The sequence below is a fragment of the Macaca thibetana genome, chromosome 11 (assembly GCF_024542745.1).
Source record: "Macaca thibetana thibetana isolate TM-01 chromosome 11, ASM2454274v1, whole genome shotgun sequence".
Classification (NCBI taxonomy): Eukaryota; Metazoa; Chordata; class Mammalia; order Primates; family Cercopithecidae; genus Macaca; species Macaca thibetana.
In genome coordinates this window covers 109,805,097-109,816,879 of record NC_065588.1, presented here as the reverse complement: position 1 = coordinate 109,816,879, position 11,783 = coordinate 109,805,097, and the positions used below count along the sequence as shown (strand labels likewise).

At 44.9% G+C, this 11,783-nt stretch overlaps 1 non-coding gene across 1 annotated transcript; it reads left to right on the top strand.

The window, feature by feature from the left end:
* Positions 1-64, top strand: LOC126931881 (U7 small nuclear RNA). Its single transcript, XR_007717990.1, has one exon. It is a non-coding gene; the product is annotated as a U7 small nuclear RNA (small nuclear RNA).
* Positions 65-11,783: the final 11,719 nt, after the last annotated feature.

The window sequence follows — 11,783 nt, the reverse complement described above, 5'->3', positions numbered from 1 at the left end:
AAGTGTTACAGCTTTTTAAAAGAATTTATCTAGCAGGTTTTCAGTTTTTACTAGAAAATCACCTACATGAAAAGGGGAAAAGCCCAGCCATGGTGGCTCACACCTGTAATCCCAACACTTTGGGAGGCTAAGGTGGGTGGATCACCTGAGGTCAGGTGTTCACAACCAGCCTGGCCAACATGGTGAAACATCGTGTCTACTAAAAATACAAAAAATTAGCTGGGCATGGTGGTGGGTGCCTGTAATCCCAGCTACTTGTGAAGCTGAGGCAGGAGAATCGCCTGAACCCGGGAGGTGGAGGTTGCAGTGAGCCGAGATCACGCCATTGCACTCCAGCCTGGGCAACAAGAGTGAAACTCCATCTCAAAAAGAAAAAAAGCGGGGGTGAGGGCGGGGGAAAATCCTCCTCTACTAGGTTTTGAGGTCCCCCAAATTTGGGACCTGTCTTTACATCCTCCAAAGTGCCCAGCACTGTGCCTCATGCTTTTTCTTGGAAATCTCCTCCTTCTCTCATGGAACCTTCCTCCTTAGCCCATCATGCCCCTTGATTAAACTTCTTGAAAGAGGTGGGAGAAGGGAGATAATCAATTAATAGTTAATGGTAATAGATAAGTGACGTCGGTACTGGTGGTGATGATGATGATAATAATAATTATTATTATTATTCCAGTTGTTGAATGCTCATAGCTGAGATATTGAGGTCATTGGCATAATAATATAAGTGTTATGCTCTCTCTACCCACCTGGGTTCATTCAAATCTCATTTCTACCACTTACCAGTTGTGTGACCTTGGCCAAGTTCCTAAGCCTTCTGTGCCTCAGTTTCTCATCTGTAACAGGATTTTTGTAGATAATGAGTGACATAATGCATTTACAGCATTTAAGACAGAGCCTAGAATATAGTTAGGACTCAATAAGTGGAGGTTGCTATCATCATTATTATTAATCATAGCTACTAACTTCGCCTCCAGAATAATAGCCACAAATGCCCCTTATTGAGTGCTTTGCCAGGTACTGTGCTATGCTTTTTTATAGGCAGGATTTCATTAATCTTCAAACCAACCAATTATTAACCCATTCTACAAACTTTCCCAGCTCATAAGTGACAGAGCTAAAATAAGATATCAGAATCCAAGAATCAAGATTCTTGCCCTGAGAGGCAAGAAGGAGGAAAGCCCAACTGAAGAGGCTTGAGCAAAATGACATCAGAAGATCTCTAAAAACTGTAGGATTATGTGTAACTCACATTAGAAGGTCCCGGGTTCTGGGTTGGCTTGGCCTCTGTCCTTGGTGCTGAAAATTGCGCCCAGCCAAGACCCTCAGTACCACATCTCCATGGAGCCAGGGGGCCCTCAGCATCTCCTAGAAGCCCATGGCTTTATCCATGGGTTCTGTCAACTAACTAATTTGGACCCAAAGTGCTGGTTGTTGCAACTTGTCAGGATCCCTTGATTCCTGACCACAGATCCAAGCCCTACCCCAGCCACCACCAACCACAGAAGTGTCTATCCTGAATTCAGTCCTCCTTAACGATATTCACCAGGCAACTGCAAATGTCACAAGCCCTTTACACATACAGAGTATCAAAGGCTGTGTGTTCTCCTGGAACCTCAGCACAGACATGACACCAGATCCCTCCTGAACAAGGCAAAATTATCCCTGTTCAAACCAGGATGAAGAACATCACCATCACAGATGAAGTAGACATCTGCCCCTTTGGTCTGGCAATAGGGGCAGTAGAACCTTAGTCTTCAGGATCTAGAACTACTTCCCTTTCAGCTCAACAAAGCCTAATGTTCCTTTACCAGGAAACCAAGATCAAGTTTAGGAGGTAAAACATTGGGCTGGTCTTGTGTCTAGTCTAAGATGTGAATGACTGATAGCTATTTCTATTTCTGGAACAATAGAAAATGCAGGTGTCTGGAAGTCAGAGAGACCCAGGGTAGTGCCACTTATCACCTTGAACATGTGCACAGAAAGGACCTGACCTATGCTTGGTGCAGGATGGGTGATGAGTAAGTCAGTCCATCTCTCCAGGCCACTTCTTCTCTCTGTAGTCCTCAATCTGCCCCCTCCTCTCTCCTTATGCTCCTTATTTACAAACACTCCTCTTGCTCACTCAATTGCCTAAAAACGAATGGCCTTTCTGTCCCTCCTAATCAACATCTTTGGAAAGGAGTTATTTCATTGATTACCATCCTGGTGGATATATTTGTTTGAACCATTAAATTGCCCTTTTTGTAGGTCAAACCCAGTCAAATACAGGCAACTTCATATTACAACAGTAGAAACACGTGCCCGAAGACTTCTCACTTGGCCTTTCTAGAAACAAGAGGTAGATTCATGTGGAGAGGCCACCTTAGCCAATTGTTGGATGGGGGTGGTGAGAGAGAAGAGCTTGCCATCTTACATGAATCATCACAACAAAATTTACAGACAACAAAACCAAGAGCCACTCCCTAACCACCCCCACCTGACACACACACACATAGTCCCCAAGACAGAAGCTGGCAATTGAGCCATTTCTTTCTGGGTTTTTTTTTTTTTTTTTTTTAACAGGGTCTGTCTCTGTCACCAAGGCTGGAATGCGATGATGTGATCTCGGCTCACTGCAACATCTACCTCCCAGGCTCAAGCCATCCTCCCACCTCAGCCTCCCTAGTAGCTGGCACTACAGGTGCTCACCACCACACCCAGCTAATTTTTGTATTTTTTGTAGAGACAGGGTTTTTCCATGTTGCCTAGGCTGGTCTTGAACTGCCAGGCTCAAGCCTTCCACCTACCTCAGCCTCCCACAGTGCTAGAATTACAGGTGTGAGCCACTGCACCTGGCCTGATTGAGCCATTTCTGAAGGAAGAAAAAAATATTCTTCTCAAACCTAGCAACAAATTGGCTTAAACAATCTGCGTCATCGTCTCCCGTCTCCACCGCTAACCATATTGGTAAGTGGTTGGGTTTTTTTTTCCCTGTGGCCACTGCCTTGGAGGAGGGGAGATGGAGCCAGGGTGGGAGACAGGAAAAAGGAAAATGTTTCGCGATAGATGACTGATTCAAGAATGCCTTTGCTATTCTTGGTTAACTTCCTTGCAGACACAGAGAATTGGCTTGGTCAGACAGCTCCCCCTGTGTGGCACAAACAAGAAACATTAATTAAAAATAATTGCCACCCCCTCCCCAGAATTAAGAATGTGATGTTCAGATTCATTTTAAGAAAGGTAATTTGATGCCAATAAATTACAATTATAAAAACTTCATTACAGTCAAGAGCAATCTATCCACCATTGTCCTAATTACACATTGTAGGAATAATGAATGCTAATGATTTAATGTACAATAATTACCAGGATTGAAAAATAAAATATAATAATCGTCATCATTATTGTTATCAATAACACAGATTTTTGGCATGGTTAATCTCCACTTGAGGCTGAGATGAAATTTCAGGGTTCTGTGGGATTTTTTTTGTCCCCACTTAAAAGCACTCCCTTTTCTTCTCCTCCTCCTTCCAGTTCCATCTTTATTAAGACAAGAAATCCATACACAGAATAGAAACGTCTTGCTTCTCCTTCAGGGTCAGATTTGAAGGGTTAAATCCACGTCTCCTATCCCCTGGCCAGCAGATCACCTTTGGTTTCTTCCCGAACATCTTTTTGTGTAGGAAAGAAAGAGAAAGCAATTACTCTGATGTAAAGAACAGCATTGTGTCTTTGCTAATGTCACTTTTTAGTTCCTGTATGAAACCATCCATGGCTTCCTATTGCAAAGAGAAAATATCCAAGCCTGATCTCCACAGTGCAGGGCTGTGTCAAGGAGTCAGGGACCAGGAGCCACACTGCCTGGATTTGAGTCCTGGTTTTGCCACCTACTAGCTGCAGGGAGTGTGACTGAATCTGCTCCCATGTCTATGCCTTGGTTTGCTCTCTGTAAAACGGAGTTTGAAATAGTGCCTGACTCAGGGTTTTGTAAGTTTAGAAGTGTAAACACATGTGAAGTGCTCAGAACAGTGCTGACACATGGTCACTGCCCCAAAACTAGAACCGAGAACTTTCATGAGTTTGTCTGCCTCTATCTTCCCCACTCTCCTCCGTCATACACACCCTGCAATCGAGCCTCAACAGTCAACTCATCATCCTCTGAAGATGGTCTGCACATTCTCAGCTCCAGACCTTTGCTCACATGGTGCCCTCCACAGGGAGTGCCATTCATCTCCCAGCCGAGCTTGATCACTCATTCTCTGGGAAGCCACTCCGTTGCTCCCAAGCAACACCAATATTTCCTTCTAGGGCATTGCCACAGCACTTTTTGTACCTCTGCCGATCTTGCCACTTGTCCTTTCCATTTTGTGTTAGGATTCTTTGTTTCTATGTTTTACAATAGCATATACCCAAACATGTTGCAAACACTTTGGGTTTTTTGTTTGTTTGTTTTGTTTGTTTGTTTTTGTTTGTTTGTTTGTTTTGAGAGAGAGTCTCGCTGTCAGCCAGGCTGGAAAGCAGTGGCACGATCTCAGCTCACTGCAACCTCCACCTCCTGGGTTCAAGTGATTCTCCTGCCTCAGCCTCCCTACTAGGGAACCTACTAGCTGGGATTACAGGTGCATACCACCACGCTGGGCTAATTTTTAGTAGAGACAGGGTTTCACCAGGGTGGACAAGCTGGTCTCAACTTCTGACTTCGAGTGATCTGCCCACTTGGCCCTCCCAAAGTACCGGGATTATAGGCATGAGCCACCACACCCACCTAACACTTTGAAAGCAAGAATCATATTTTTCCCATCCTTGTATTCCTCTCATCTCCACCTTATACTCCCTAATCAATACTCTGTGTCTAGAATGATGCTCCTATGTACATTTGTAGAATTTCAGGAATGCGAAGGAAACTCTCCTTTACAACGCTTATTGGTTTGATTCTGATTCTCCAAGTAACACATCCTTATTATAGAACAGTTGAAAAATAAAGACAAGTATAAGGAGAAAAAAGAACATAAACTACATTTCCATAGCCCAAAGATGACTGTGCTAAATATGCTCGTATATTTCTGTGTTATCCTTTACAGAGCATTTTAGACAACTGTTCTGCCGTTTATAGACTTTGGTCATAGCAAATAATCTTCACCAGCATTTATCATGTTTGTCATGTGCCAAGTGCTAAGAATTTTACTAGTGTTATTGTATTTAATCCCGACTGCAACCTGTACAATAGGTGTTAATGGCATCTCCATTGTAAGGATGAGAAAATCAAGGCTTACAGAGGCTAAGCATTTTCACAACATCACACAGCAAATGTGTGGCAGAGCCAGGATTCAACACAGGTATCTGCACTCCTATCTCACGTTTTGTCCTTCAGCAGGCATTGCATCATGCATATTTTTCCCAGGTCATTAAATTATTTTAATAATTTGCCTGGCAATCCATCCTATGCACATATCATCATTATTTCATCCCACCTCTACAACTGGATATTTTGCTTGTATATAATTGTTCACCACAAGAAACAATTCTTTGAAGGCCATCGTTGTTCATAAATCCTTGTCCACATTCTGAATATTTCCTTGGGATATCTTCTGAGAAGTAAAATTCTGCAGCCAGAGGACATGAGCATTTTTATTAATCTGCTTTATTGAGGTATAATTTGCATAGAATAAAATGAACCAATTCTAAGTGTGCAAGTCAATGAGTTTTGGCAAATTATACACCACCACTACAATCATGAAATAGAAGATTTCCATCACTTGAAAACATGCTTCTTTGGTGTCATTCCCTCTCCCACCCCACACCCAACCCCACTCCAGCCCCCTGCAACCAAGTTCTACTTTCCATCACTATAGTTTTGCCTTTTTTAGAATTTTATATCAGTGGGATCATATACTATGTAACCTTTCATTCCTGACTAATTTCACTCAGCACTGTGGTTTTGAAATTCATCTATGGTGTGGTGTACATCGGTAGTAACTTTATTTTTACTCTTGAGTAGCATTCCCTTGTATGTGGAAGTAACACTGCTTGATATCCACTCACTAATTGGTGGACATTTGAATTCTTCCCAGTTTGGAGGTACATTGAGTAAAACCACTGTAAAAAAATTCAGCATATAGCCGGGCGTGGTGGCGGGCGCCTGTAGTCCCAGCTACTCAGGAGGCTGAGGCAGGAGAATGGCGTGAACCCGGGAGGTGGAGCTTGCAGTGAGCCGAGATCGCGCCACTGCACTCCAGCCTGGGGGACACAGCGAGACTTCGTCTCAAAAAAAAAAAAAAATTCAGCATAGACCAGGCACAGTGGCTCAGGCCTGTAATCCCAGCACTTTGGCAGGCGGAGGCGGGTGGATCACCTGAGGTCAGGAGTTCGAGACCACCCTGGTCAACATGGTAAAACTCCATCTCTACTAAAAACACAAAAATAGCCGGGCGTGGTGGTGGGCACTTGTAATCCCAGCAACTTGGGAGGCTGAGGCAGGAGAATCACTTAAACCCAAGAGGCAGAGGTTGCAATGAGCCGAGAACATGCCATTGCATTCCAGCCTTGGCGACAAGAGTGAAACTCCATCTCAAAAAATAATAATAATAATTCAGCATAAGTCTTTGTGTAAATATCATTTTCATTTCTCTTGGATAACTACCTCAGTGTGGGACTGCTGGATCCGATAAATGTACATTTAACCTTATAAGAAAAACAGTTTTACTTTTGGTTGCTCAGTTTTGTTGTAGTCCTTTAAATAGTGTTGAGTTTTTTTCTAGCAAACAGTTAAGTTACTTAGAACCAATTGTAGCTTTCAAATCTTGTTTTTATGCTTTCTTAGGGCAGTGTCAAAGCAGCAGCCTTTCATCTAGGGATAACCTATCCCCACTCCTACAGCTGTACTCTTCTGAGGATCCTACCCCATGGCTGGTCTCTTACGAGCGTTGTCCATGATCACATGATCTATTCCCAGCCCTATGTGAGATCTAGGAATTGTTCTACCTACTCCTTTTGGTGGTTCTCTCCTTGGCTTCAGGAAGTTCCTCTGGCACATGCACAGAACCCAGAACCAAGGACATAAGAGCACCTCTCTCCTGATTTCTGGAGTTATCTCCCCAGGAAGACCTCTAGTCTCCAGTTCCCCCTGCCCCATAAATTCTGCCCACTTCGACGCCTTGAACTCCCAGCTCTATCTTGAGTTCACTCAGGAAGTTCTCAAGCTCTTTGGGTTTCCCCTCCCTGTGCTATGGGTTGGAAACCCAGAGGGCTCCTCTTTTTCCTTCTCTCAGGGACACAGACCTAGACTGCCTGTTGTTCAGTGCCTAAAACTGTTGCCTTTAAATATTTTGTCTGAAATTTACCAGCACAAAACAAACAGCGTCATTAAAAAGTGGTCAAAGGGTGGGTGTGGTGACTCATGCCTGTAATCCCAGACTTTGGGAGGCCGAGGCAGGCGGATCACCTGAGGTCAGGAGTTTGAGACCAGCCTGGCCAAGATGGTGAAACACCGTCTCTACTAAGAATACAAAAAAAAAATTAGCCAGGCCTGGTGGCATGAACCTATAATCCCAACTACTCAGAAGGCTGAGAATTGCTTGAAACTGAGAGGCAGAGGTTGCAGTGAGCCAAGATCATGCCATTGCACTCCAACCTGGGCAACAACAGCGAGACTCCATCTCAAAAATAAATAAATAAATAAATAAATAAATAGTCAAAGGACATGCACAGACACTTTTCAAAAGAAAACATACATGGAGCCAACAAGTACATGAAAAAAGCTCAACATCACTAACCACTAGAGAAATGCAAATCAAAACCATAATGAGATACCATCTCACACCAGTCAGAATGGCTATTGTGAAAAAGTCAAAAAAATAACAGAGCTGGCAAGGTTGCCAGAGAAAGGGGAATGCTCATGCACTGTTGGTGACAGTGTAAATTAGTTCAACCATTGTGGAAAGCAGTGTGGCAATTCCTCAAAGAGCTGAAAACAGGACTAACATTCAACCCAGCAATCCGAAGGAATATAAATAAATAATTCTACCATAAAGACACATGATGCACATGTACATTCATGCACTATTCATTACATTAAAGACATTGAATCAATCTAAATGCCCATCAGTGATAGGCTGGATTAAAGAAGATGTGGTCCACATATACAGTGGAATACTACACAGCCATAAAAAGAACAAGATCATGTATTCTGCAGGAACATGGATGGAAGCCATTATCTTTAGCAAACTAACACAGGAACAGAAAACCAAATGCCACATGTTCTCACTTATAAGTGGGAGCTAGATGATGAGAACACATGGACACAGAAAGAGGAACAACAGACACCATTGCCTACTTGAGAGTGGACAGTGGGAGGAGGGAGAGGATCAGAAAAAAATAACTATTGATTACTAAGCTTAGTACCTGGGTGACAACATCATAATCTGAACATCAAACCCCCATGACACAAGTTTACCTATTTGACAAATCTGTACATGTACCCCTGACCCTAAATTAAAAGTTAAAACTAAATAAGTAATAAGTAAAAACTAAATAAGTAAAAGTAAATAAATAAATATTTGGTCTGGTTTACCAGTTGGCAGGATAAAGAATCTGGTCTTCGTTACGCCACCTTTTCTGGAAGCAAGAGCTTAGGAAGCAAGAGCTTAGTAGAAGCATTTTTGAGAATTTTGATCAATATTTGATAAACATATACTGGGGAGGAGAACCTTCTCCTCTATATCCCCCCCAAAAAGTGTCTCCCTCAACTAATATATATATTTGAGACAGGGTCTCACTTTGTCTCCCAGGCTGGAGTGCAGTGGCACCATCTTGACTCACTGCAGCCTCCACTACCTGGGTTCAAGCAATCCTCCTGCCTCAGCCCCCCAAGCAGCTGGGACTACAGGCAGGTGCCACCACACCCAGCTAATTTTTATATTTTTAATAGAGGCAGGGTTTCGCCATGTTGCCCAGGCTGATCTCAAACTTCAGAGCTCAAGCCATCCCCCTGACTCAGCCTCCCAAAGTGCTGGGGTTTCAGGCATGAGCCACTGCACCAGCCTATCAACTAGTATTTTAAAAATATCAAGAAACATGAATTTAAAGGAGTTTAAATAAACATGCTCAAAAGAGGAAGAAAGTGTAACTCTAAATTAGATGAGAGAAGGGATTGGAAAGGAGACAACCAGGATTGTGATGTAAAACGAAGTTAGGGTTCAAACAGGTCCTTAACTTGCCTGCTCTGCTGCTCCCATGGAATCTCTCAAAGAGTGGACATTTGTAGCAAAGTTTACCTGGCAGCTCTTTTAAAATGCATATTCTCACCAGGCAGGGTGGCTCACACCTATAATTTCAGCATTTGGGAGGCCAAGGCAGGGAGTATCACTTGAGCACAGGAGTTCAAGACCAACTTGGGCAAATCTGTCTCTACAAAAACTACAAAAATTAGCTAGGTGTGGTGGTACACCTGTAGTTCCAGCTACTCAGGAGGCTGAGGCAGGAGGACCACATTGAAACTGGGAAGTTGAGGCTACAGTGAGCCATGATTACACCACTGCACTCCAGCCTGGGTGGCAGAGCAAGACTTTGTCTCAAAAAAAGAATAAATAAAATAAAAAGCATGTTCTCAGGCCTTACCTCAAACCTACACAGGACTCAAATTCTAGGAGGGGGACCCCATTTAGAACCTGCCTTTCCTGCGTGTTCCTCCAATCGCTTCTGACCTGATAAACTGACAGAATATGACCTAGATGGTTGCTGAAGGGGATACCACATTTGGCCCCAAATAGTGAGTCAGTGGCAGGACTAGGCTTGGAAATGGAGACTCCTGACTTCCCACTCTGATCAGCTTCTGCATTGGCAGTTGCTATCAATCCTCCCTGAATATCAGAATCACCCACAGCTTTGGAAGACTGACACTCAGGACCTCTCCCAGCAATGCAGATTGAATTGGCCTGAGGAGGGGCCTAGGTATCTGAACTTTCTCAGACTTCCCAGGTAATCCCAATGTGAGCCTGGGCTATGACACAGGCTCTAACCCAGGCGTCAGCGGGTCTGGGAGCCCCTGAAGTACATGTTTATAGCTTATGGGATGTCTCAGTCTGGATGCAACTTGAATTCTTATAAAAGGAGCCACAGTGATCCATTTTCCGAGATCAAGGCAGTGAACAAGGGAAACCCTGCATTTGTTTGGGCAATTCAATTCTTTTCTTTTTTTTTCTTTTCTTTTCTTTTTCTTTTTCTGTCGTCCCAGGCTGGAGGGCAGTGGTATGATCTTGGCTCACTGCAATCTCTGCCTCTGGGTTCAAGCAATTCTCCTGCCTCAGTCTCCCAAGTAGCTGGGATTACAGGCGTGCACCACCATGCCTGGCTAAGTTTTGCATTTTTTTAGTAGAGACGGCGATTCATCATGTTGGCCAGGGTGGTCTCCAACTCCTGACCTCAAGTGATCCGCCCACCTCAGCCTCCCAAAGTGCTAGGATTGCAGGTGTGAGCCACCGCACCTGGCCACATTGTGCTTTTCAAACCTTCCTGGGCATAAAAACCCCCTTGAGAGTTTGCCAAAACATAGATTCCTTGGATGCACCCCTAGAGATTCTAATTTCAGAGGTCTTGGGGTATGGCCTGAGAATCTGCATTTCTAACAAATTCTCATGAGGCTGATCCTGCTGGTCTAGAACTACATTTTGCGCATCACCAAGCTATAGAGAGAGAAGACACTGAAAGGTCAGACCCAAACTCTACCAGCGCCTGAGCGGGCGTGGGGAAGTCACTCTCCCATCTGTCAAATGCCTTGATCTCTGGGATGCCTTTGTGTCTGTGCTGTGGGTTAGCTCCACTCCAATCTGACAATTCCTCCATCATAAATCCTCATCTGCCCTCCCCAGCAGCACCTTCGTGTCTCCCTGCACCCATCTGCAGCCACCGCCAAGAGTCTCAAAAACCCTGGAACTCTTTGATGATAAAATAATAATAATAATAAATCATAACCATTGCTCACTTCAAGAAGGCAGACACTGTTTTGTTCATCTCCTTATCTGCAAAGCCTAGATAGCACTAGATCCACAGTAGGCACTCAAGGTGTACTCACGAAACGAATGAATCAGAGTGCTTAGTGGGACTAAGTCTTCACAAGGCGCAGTTCCTTTAAGCCTTACCCTCCAGACAAATGGGAGCTATGTTTTATTCTCATGTTACAGATGGGGAAACTGAGGCTCTAAGAGGTGTATGCGCTCGCCCAGGGTCACACAGTCAGGGCCTGGCAGAGGCTGGGTTTGGAACCCAGGTCTGTGAGAACCCAGCTCCCCTGCGCCTGGGAATAGACTTGGGTTTAGTTGCGGGGGAGACGAGGTGTCGGGGTAGTGAATTAGTAGAAGCTTCTCCGAGGTGCCAAGGTGCCGAGGTGCCGAGGGAGATAAAAATAACCTGCGGGCTGCGCTCAGAGGTACTGGAAGCCCCCAGCGCTCGCCGGCGACTGGCGTCCTAATTTATGGCACCCGGAGAATCGAGCTCGGCGTGCGCCTCTCCTAGGCGGGTTGAGCTGCAGGTGAGGACAATGTAATTAAGAAATCAAAAGGTAATTTCCACAGACGCTGCCGCTCGCCGGACCCCGCGGTCGCTTAATTGATGGTGGGGACGGCCGAGCCGGCGCAGCCGCCGCCAGTGCCACTGCGCCCCGGTGAGCCCAGGAGCGCCGCGCCCACCCGGCGACTCGTGGCTTCTCGGTCTCTCCTCGGGAGGCGGGGAAACTTAGCCGCGGCCCCGTGGGCTTCCGGGAGCTCAGGGGAGGGCGACAGGTCGTGACGCTAGGGACACTCTAGCCTCCGCTT